Raw genomic sequence first — 9,857 nt, forward strand, 5'->3', positions numbered from 1 at the left:
GCACAGAAAAGGCCTTTTCAGACTGCATACATGATCAAGTACTCCATAAAGTTTTGAAATCACAAATTGCAGTGGACCAGCAGGACTGTCACTGGAGAATGCCCAAAAGCATCTCCTAAGCTTTTGTTTAAGTTTCCTCTTGATTCATAACTGTCACAATCAGAACATCATGTCTAATATATCCAAATATCATGGAAAGGAAAACCAGCTTAGATTTCATGACACAGACCTCCACTGCAGCTTTAGCATCAAAACAGGTTCAACACCAGAAGCAGCTTGTCTTCAAGGTGACTTCAGCCAAAATCCACATATCTTCAGAATAAAAAAAAAGAGAATACCATAACACCACAGAAATATTTTTTTGTATCCTCAACCTTACACTCCGACTACAGCTATACATGGAAAGCCACACAAGAAATGAGGTGAAGTGTGCCAAACTGGCTCAGCAGGGTTCCCCCTGCACAGCTACAGAACACCCACAACACACAAACCCCAAATTTTACAGACTATGTGGTATGTTGTTTTTATGTGCACCTTAAATTCAGCTTCTGGTCTACACAGGGTAACTCAGTGCAAAAAGTTGAGTGAAGGAAGTTCTGTATCTAAATCTAGAAAGCACTTTACCTATGTCCACTGCTGAACTGCAAGTCTGCCTGGTAACTTGGGAGCAGCAGGCACCAGGGCAGGCTCAGGCCCTGTTTCATCCTGCTGATGCTGTGCTGCCACAAAACCCTCCAGAAATTACTCCCTCAGTGCTAGAGTTTCTCCATCCATCAGCTAGTGCTCATGATTTCAGCCCCTTTTGTCTGCTTAGCTATCTGCACTGTGAGCTCTCAGAGGCAAAATAAAATGTTTTATTATATGTTCACAGGACATTTGATCCTGTGATTTCAGGGAGTGAAGTTATCTACTCTAAAATAAAAGGCAATTCACTATTTGAGGTCCAGAATTTCTTCAGGAATGATCCAATCCTTCATTCTTTCTCCTCAAATGCTATATATTACTCTAAACAAGCCTAGAGACCTGTCTTAAACTCTACCACTATTCTTGATGTTTTAAGTAACAGAACATGCAAGGACCAAGTAGCCAGACACTTCACAGTTTGATCCTGCACATAGCCTTGGCAGGATCATCTTCCAGTATAGATTTTAGGAGTCTGTATTTTTGTTCCCTTGAATTTAATCTCTAAAGATTGTGAAGTGGTATTCTTTATTTCACTGATTTGCTGTATGAGTATACAGGAGGTTAAATCAGTTATTTGGTTCTTTGCAGAACAACGCTGGAATTTGTGTGTTGGTTAACACTGCATTTGTGAGCCTGAAGAGTAAAAGACTAAAGCAACACCTAAAGGAGAGACAAAGATTGCCTTCTTTGCTGCCCAGAGGCAGCACTGTACTGAGTATCTTGAATTAAAATCACAGACATGACTTTCCATTTCAGACTTTCTACCCTGTTACATGGTATTATGTTGAGCCTTTGCTTCTACATCTGCAGGCAGGTGAGGAAATGCCAGATGACAGCAGGCTCTGGCAGGCAGTGTAGAAGTTGTGCATGCCAACAATCCTCACTCCAGACATCCCCATGTCCCACTGTGAAGACAGCACTGGAAAATCCACTTTGGAAGCACTGCAGCAACAACTCCCTACAATGGGGCATCCCACTTTCGTTCTAGAGTCATTCCCAGAGTTTCATGGTATTTTCCTTCAGGGTCAGCAGCCTATGCACAAAGGTGGACAATGGCCCTTCAGCAAATCACCACACCAGGGCAGTGAGCTTCTGCAGATGGTGGAGAAGCTCAGAGCTCTGCCATAGGAATGGAAAGAGGAAGTAGCTCTTTTCTGCTTAGAGAAAGCTCCAGGTGAGCTTTAAGGAGAATTCTGCAAAATTAAAAGTGATACAGACAAAATACAGTTTCACACAAGGTCAATTTTGTCTGAAGGCTTATGGCTGGGCTTACTTTCCTTAACTTCTGGCATATGAAAATGTACCTGTGCAATACATTTATCACAGACTAAACACTGGCAGATACAGGACACTACCTGGGACCTGGGCACCCAAGCCGTAAGGCATGCAGAGCAGAGAAAGCATTCACAAAAATCTGAACCTAAGTACTCCTCAGGAACGCGTCATTAACTTTGTCTCCATGAGGGTTTTAGCTGCAACCACAACGGTGACACTCTGGTGCCAGGGCAATGGGCACCTTCTTACGAAGGAGAAACGACTTCTTAGTCTGAAATGCATGGCTATGAGAGTAGGTGGGGGTCACTAAAGCTGTTGATGTGGCAGAAAATGTTGGTTTTCAGCAGCTGTCCAGGACATCTGCTAATGACTTTCCTTCATTTAAAGGCAACCCTAGCTAATGCTGAGAAACCTAAGCTCACAGAGAAACCACACCCTACACACCCACCCACAGCCAGAAGAGAGAGATCTCGGCAGAAAAAAAGCCACAGTGTGCTGCCAACAATACATTACCTCTCAACTGAGAGAACAGAGCGATTGAACACTTTATTGAAAGGGGAATATTTTTCTCTCATGCCTCAAACCATGAAAGTGCATGTCTTCCCCAGGGCTGCTGCACAGTTGAAATGGGAATAATTCCTCGCCTGCCTGATTAGTTTTGAGACAGAGATGAAACTACCTCAGGATTACTTAAAAAATGTTGAAAGTGTACTACAATCAAATGGTTTGAACTTCCACCATGCATCACTTGCAGCTCATAATGCTAATGTTAAATTCTGGAGACACGAGTCTGTCTACAAATTAATGGAAAATGTGAATTAACATTTTCTTCCAGCTAATTGCTCAATGCATATATGGCACAGCGCAGCCAAGCAGATTAGATCTTGAAAACTCCCTTGCACAAGTTTTAAACCATTTTTTCTCATTTGCCAAAAAAATCAGAATTACAGGACATATTTAATTGTAAGTCTGAAATACCAGGAAACAGTCAAGTCTCCCCAAAACTGTTATCTGTACATTCAATGGTTAATTAAAAAAAAAAAAAGGTTAGAAGTACTGGAAGTTACTGTAGGTGAGTATTAATTGTTTGAGTTGTACATTTGTGAACTTCTTTTTAACAGTGAGAAAAATACAAAGTGATAGTTCTACCATTTGAATATTAATAGTGCTAAGAAGACTTTTATGATTCATTCTTAACATGAGAATGGTATCTAATATGCTGAAATTTGTGATTAAATATGCTTATCAAAGAGCAAGCTATAACAATTAAAAAAAAAGAAATATAACTCCTGTTTCAAAATGCCCCATCAGAAAGATGGAAACAGACTGATTCAGTAGCATATGGCAGCAAAAAAAAAATCTGAAATGAATACTTTGATTTCAGGAAAAAAAAATCTAATTTTGAGTCCTTTTACTTCCTCTTAGAAATACTGAAAAGTTTGAATTTTGTAAAACCATGAGCATTACCAAGGTCTGCAGATTAAAAAAAAGCAAGAAATGAACTGTATCAGAAACAGTGCTCAGTAAAAGAGTCAGTAAAGCAGGTACTTTATTTATTTAATCACTTCCCAGATGGAGACCCCTTAGCACACTTCTGTCCAGTAACATGCACAGTCCAACATAAAATGGCAATTTAAAAGTTCATTACCAGTTTTACCATCCTAAATGTCAAAGCCGTGTCTGACCAGAATAAAAAACTACGTAAAATGACTTGTCTGCACTCCATCCAGAGCACATAAACCAGATCACTTCACACTGCCTCAGTTCCTTGCTACACCTTCTGTATTAGTCCAACTAATGTTTGTAACTTGTGAAGTGCTTCAGGACAGTTTGATGATTTTCATATAAATACCCTTCTGGAGAAGAGTTTAGTATTCCTTCTATACACAGTTTTGGCTAACCTAACTACAAAATATAGAAAATACTCAACCATGCATTACTGACAAGGCTTGTGAACCAAACTTGTGACCTATACAGCCCAAAAAAGAAAAAAGAAAAAGAAATCAAAAACCCCAAGCAAACCCCAACTTATTTCTAATGAGACTTGGCACTTCTGGACAAACTTGACAGTGTGAGGCTCTGAAGCTGTACCGCAACAGTACCAACTCCAGCTATGTCCCTCTGTTTCCATAAAAAATAAAAAAGGTTTAAGGCATTTCCTCCTCATTTTACTAACAGAGGGGAAAGAGTAATATTCTCAGAAGAATTTTGAAAACAAACATCTCTGAAAGGCTCTGTAGTCACAGAAGAAGAAGGATCCCATAACATCTCATATTCTGTGGTGCTGGAGACAGCCATGGTTCCAGTCAGGGGCAGTTTGCAGGTTCCCCACTGAGGAGCCTGTGGGGAAATTCCCAGTTCCACAAGGGGCTGAACAAGGCAGCCCAGCCCCTTACTGAGCAAACAGCCAGCCTGGGAACACAAACTACACATGCAAGGGATGTATCACACCCCACCAGTCTGTACTGAATTGACTTTAAAAACCTGGCCCACAGTAATTCACACAGCTTAGCACAGAATTCTGATTCATTGTTAGGGGAGCAAGATCAGGAATCAGTTATATCAGTATGGAACACAAAAGTAACTCAATTTACATGGGATGCCTTCTCATCAACTATTTCCCTGTGGCACTAAACCCTGAAATTTCATTATAAGAAATTAGGGGCTTCTACTCTACAATAATTCACCTGTATAAAATAAATCGATCTGTAAGAGATTACTACGCTTTAAACCATCTAAGATACAATTGTAGATATAAATGCAGCTCTTTCATGTGTCCTACTTTATTACCAATAAAGTAGCACAGATTTAATTACAATAATACCTGAAACTGTGATAATATCTAATCAGACCATTTACAAGCCAGTGAATCAGCACACAATCCATACTATTTCTAACTACAAACTGTGACAGTGACTTGATGTCTCTGTGCTCTGGGTGCTTCCTAGTACAGAATAATAAATTCAATTCCCACTCCTATGCATCACCTGTAAAATTGTTTTTGAATATTCTTCAAGAAAAGGTGCCAGCTAAAATGCAGGTCAACCCACTGCTAGTCCACTCTGAAATGCAGCATTTGAGCACACAGAATTTCACAAAGGTTGGTGGAAACCACTCACACCCTAAAGAGTTGTGTGCCCTCTCCTTGGACTGAATTCTGACATTAGCAAGGCAGAGACTACTCAAATAACTTCCCTATATGATTACTGAAAAGTACTTTTTAATTTCCTAGTATTTTCCAGTCAATTTTATTTTTTAATAAAGGGTTTTTTTAGGCTAGCCTAAGTCCTTCTGATATGTGGATAAAGCATTTAATCAGTATACAGCTTCCAAGATCCCTGCTGCTCAAATGCACTTATGCAGAAACAATTCCATAATAAAGAAAACTTTCATCATTTATAAAAATGTAACATCAGATACATTAAAAAGAATAAGAGGCTATAAAAAAGTAATTTTTGTTCAATTAAGATGGAATTGATAGCCTTAGATGAACAGAAACATAATTTAAATTACTTTTGTCTTTCGGTATTTGCAAATTAAATTATACTGAACTGTCCCATTCGGGGAAAATTGAACTTTGTTTAATCAGTTTTGTCTTAACTATGACAGTTTCACTTTCTTAAGTATCTGTAAAAGCATATCCCATAGGGAAGCTGAACAAGGTTTGATGCCTGAACGGAAGGTAGGAAGGCTTAGCAAATGTAATTCGCTAGGTTCTTTTAACTGGATGACGGACATCGGGCTTTTAAGGGCGCACGGGGCTGAAGACGGGTGTAGGACATGGGCACAAGACTTAGGCTTGTGAAGGGTTATGTGGTAGAGAAAGGGCTCAGAGAACCTCAAGGCACGGGGGACAAGGGGCCCTGACAAGCCATTGCACAGACGGGCGCGCCAGCAGGTAAGGAATCTGCACTTGAACGGCTTGGTAAAAGAAACACGTACACTCATGTCACATTACTTCAGCAGCAAAAGTCACCAGAGCAGAAGCAGAGCAGAACATTCCCACCGCCTTCCCGCACCGCGGGCTCCCCGGGAGGTGCCGTGTGTGGGCCCCAGGCCGAGCACGGCACCGGGGGAACTCGCCTGAACAGGAGCCGAGCCCTGACAGCTGCGGCCGCCGCTGCGGGGCCCCGCCGCCACACGCCGCCCCCCGCCCGCCCGGCGGAGCGCTCTCTCGCGGCCCTCGGCAGGCGCGGCGGCGCCGGGACCTTTCGCTCCTCGATTTCAGAGCGAGCCCCGACTGAGCGGCGGCGGGCGGCGGGAAGAGCAGAGCGGGGCCGGGCCCGCGCCTCACCCCGGCGGCGGCGGCGGCGGCGGCGCGCACTCACCTCCGCAGCGCAGCGCGCGGGCGGCTCTGGGCGCCGCCATGCTGCCCATGTGAGGCGGTCACGTGGCCGCGTGTGGCGGCGGCCGGGAGCGCCCCCCGCCCGCCCTCGGCCGGCGCGAGCGCGGTGTGAGGGCGGCGGGCGGGATCCGCCCTGCCGGGGCCGCGCGCCGCTCCGCTCCCGTCTGTGGTCCGGTCCGGTCCGCCCGGCCGCGGCTCCCTGTGCCCCGGGGTGCTGCTGGCTGCCCTTCCGTACGGCCCCATGCTGCTCTGCTCACCGGCCCTAGCTGCAGTGGTGACTGCTCCTTCCGCAGCGGGACAGAACTGCCGAAAGCGGGACTCGGTCCCGCATGAATGCAGCCGTACTATTCCATGAGGGCTGGAGCTGCCTCATAATTTCTTGCCATTAAAAAATAAAGAAAACCCCAACCAAGCAAGCAAACACCACCACCCTCCCTTCAGCTTGTACTTTTGTGAATAAAATAGGAACTACTCTTTATGAACTAATGAATGCAAAGGAAAACCTGGAAGGCAGGTGCCAGGAGGATGGTGCCAGACCTTTTGCTGTGGCGCCAAGTGACAGGATGAGGAGCAGTGACCGTAACTAAAACACAAGTTTCATCTCAGCAGGAGGAAGAGCTTTACGTTGAGGGTGGCAGAGCACTGGAGCAGGCTGCCCCGGGAAGGGCTGCATTCTTCTCTGCAGACATTCAAAACTCACCTGGATGCATTCCAAAATATGGAAATAAACCAAGTATTCCTTTCTTACATCCTCACACACATGTAATGATCTTCGTGTCCTTACATACATTCATGGGTACACACGCAGCAGTAAATTGTGGGATAAGTAAGTAAATTGTCAAATGAGAACTCAGGCTGTTTAGCTCCAGATTTATTTACCTCCTGGTACAGCCATAAGTAATTTTTAACTTCCCATGTACAAGTTCTATGATTTAGTTAAGAATAGACTCAAAGCCCAAATACCTTACACTGCCTCCAAAAAATAAAATATTCCACTTCTTATAGCCACATTCTGGATGAACTGACATGTTTCATCATCATTATTCAGTAGGGGGAGAATTATAAGATTTTCAGAAATAAAGCTATAGGAATAAATATAGAGAAAGCATTGCTAGGCTGATCAGTTACACCTCGTGAGCACCATTACCCTCTGCTCACTGGTGACAGCTATGCACACATTTCATTTGCAGAGCCCGAATGTGCACGTCTTCACTTTGCTCTTAATTCTACAATGTAGTATGGTCTTTCAGGAGCATCATTTTATCCTCTTTTGTATCTTGGCAAGGCTTTAGGAATCCAGACACTCAACCACTAGTTCTGTAACATCAATGTGCAGTGTAAAGCAATCACACATTCTGCTGCTTGGCCTAAGCAACTATATATAATTGCTTATTTATTATTACTACATACTTATAGTATATATATATAAACAATATATACTCTTGAGGGGGTGTCCTTGTGTGTGCTTAAAGAGAACAGCACACTTCACATGAAAGTATCCATGTATGATGAGTAATTAGCCACATTTTCCTCAACTGTCACTAAAGGAAAAAACCAGAGACCTCTAAGGTAGCCTAGTCTCACCTTTCTTATTTGAGTCAGCAAGTATTTCCTACTCAGTGGAACGAGGCCACTGTTAGAGAAAATGAAGTGAATGCTTAGCTTTTTTTCTGCAGCTGTAAGCCCTAAATTCCTTTATTGTAACAGCCTGAAAATTGGTTGATGGCATAAGAAAATGGAGGCAATTCTAGTTATGCTGCTACCACCTTTGTAATTACCTTGTCCTTAAGTGTCAGGCTATTTCACAAATACTTGTAGGTACTGACTAGTGGTTAGATTGGACCAATTATTTTTGCATGCCAGAAAATAAGAGGGGATCAATCAAATTACGATCAATTACATTTCAAGCAAACTGTGTAATTTTTGCAGTCTCTGGATGCATCTTCAGTCAGTAACAGTCAGTAGTCTCTAATTTATGCTTAGATGCAGGTTTTCTCCTTTTGCTAAGAAATAGAAACAACAGATATCATTTTTAGGACCTTTATAGCAGTAAAATGGGGGTGAGTGTTTCTGAAAAGAGAGACAGACCAGATCCTAACATAGCAAACCTGAAAAAAATCATACTCCACTACGTTCAAGTGGTCACCCAAAGCAAATACATCACTTTCTTCTTCATGTGTATAATTATCTTTTGGTTACAATTGACAAATCCCCCTGAAATATTTAAGATGGACAGTGATGTCTCAAGACAGCCTGAATGTCAGGTTGAGAGGTAGTTTTGGAGAAATTAATTTTCAGCTCAGGGTTTATTCAACACATATGTATGAAAGACTGTCCTTGAAGAATGTTTCACATCCCATCTCACTTGCATTGGTTCTGTGCTGTGAAAGTCACCAAGCACTAAATGTAGAATCTTAACTTTATTTCCTCCCAAAATTGGGTAGGCTGATATTAAAATAAGTAAAAGTGTGCTAAAGAAGACATAAAGCTAGGTTTTTACATGCAAGTTTCAAAGCAGTCTGTAACAGACTGTAAGGCAACAGAGTTGTATTTTATGCACACACAAATTCTTTTATAGAGCAATATAGAAACACACTTCTAGTTTAAGTACAGAAGCTGAGGTTAGGCTTAGATTTTCCTATCTAAGATTGTCTTAAAAGATGATTTAGTTCCACAGCAGCTTTTGCTGATGAGACTGATGCTGTTTAGGTCCTGCTCTAATCACAAATAGGTTTTCTTTTTTTCAGCACTGATGTTCATCTGATCCAGGGTGAGAGAGTCTGGAGCCCTGAACTTGCAAAAACCCATAAATCTCCCACATTAGTGATACAAAATATATATAACCAGGTAAAGCTACACTAAATAAAATTTACATTGCACCTTGAGGGAAAGAAAAATAACCTATTTACAGATCCCCATCATACTAAATTCATTCTAGGCAAAGATTTACTCTTTACTATGAAACTATGAAGTTTTAAAACATGAACACCCCATAACAGCTCAGAGAAAAGCCTATCTAGAAAAAAAGGAAAGCATCTAAAAATAACAGCTATTGAACATGGAATATCTCCCTTATTGCCCTACCATTCAGAAACAAAAAAGGGATGTCAAGCTCTTCCCATTGATCTAGATTTTCTTTAGGTTTTATCTCTTCAGCTCAAACTGTGCAACAACCACAAATGGAGCACACACCTCCTGTGTGAGGAATGTTTGCAGCATTACATGTTCTTTATTTACTGAAGAAAGAAGCTAGTGCTACTCTCAGAAAAAAACCAGTGCACAGTACTGCTCCTGCTATATAGATTTTTTTGTACAGGCAAAGAGGGAATTCTGAATCCTCTTCCCAAGGCTTTGTCTTCTTGGTGTCATTACCTGAGATTCCTCCAGTTTGGGTTGGAGCTTTATATCTGAAATGAACTTTGAAGAGTCAGTGTAGGACATTTTTCCAACCTTTATTCTCTGCCTCTGCTCTGGAGAATTAAACATATTTTGAACATGAAAGTATGAAAACTGTTAGATTAATGATCCTTTGTACCTAGCTTGTACCATTCTA

At 42.0% G+C, this 9,857-nt stretch overlaps 1 protein-coding gene across 1 annotated transcript in view; it reads right to left on the reverse strand.

Moving 5' to 3' along the window:
• METAP1D (methionyl aminopeptidase type 1D, mitochondrial) overlaps nt 1-6,323 on the reverse strand; it is a 43,812-nt gene extending 37,489 nt beyond the window's left edge. The window contains exon 1 of the mRNA XM_059476028.1: nt 6,288-6,323. The gene's annotated coding sequence lies outside the window, so the exon portion shown is untranslated. The remainder of the gene's footprint in view (nt 1-6,287) is intronic.
• Nucleotides 6,324-9,857: the final 3,534 nt, after the last annotated feature.

The sequence above is a fragment of the Ammospiza nelsoni genome, chromosome 7, assembly GCF_027579445.1.
Source record: "Ammospiza nelsoni isolate bAmmNel1 chromosome 7, bAmmNel1.pri, whole genome shotgun sequence".
NCBI lineage: Eukaryota > Metazoa > Chordata > Aves > Passeriformes > Passerellidae > Ammospiza > Ammospiza nelsoni.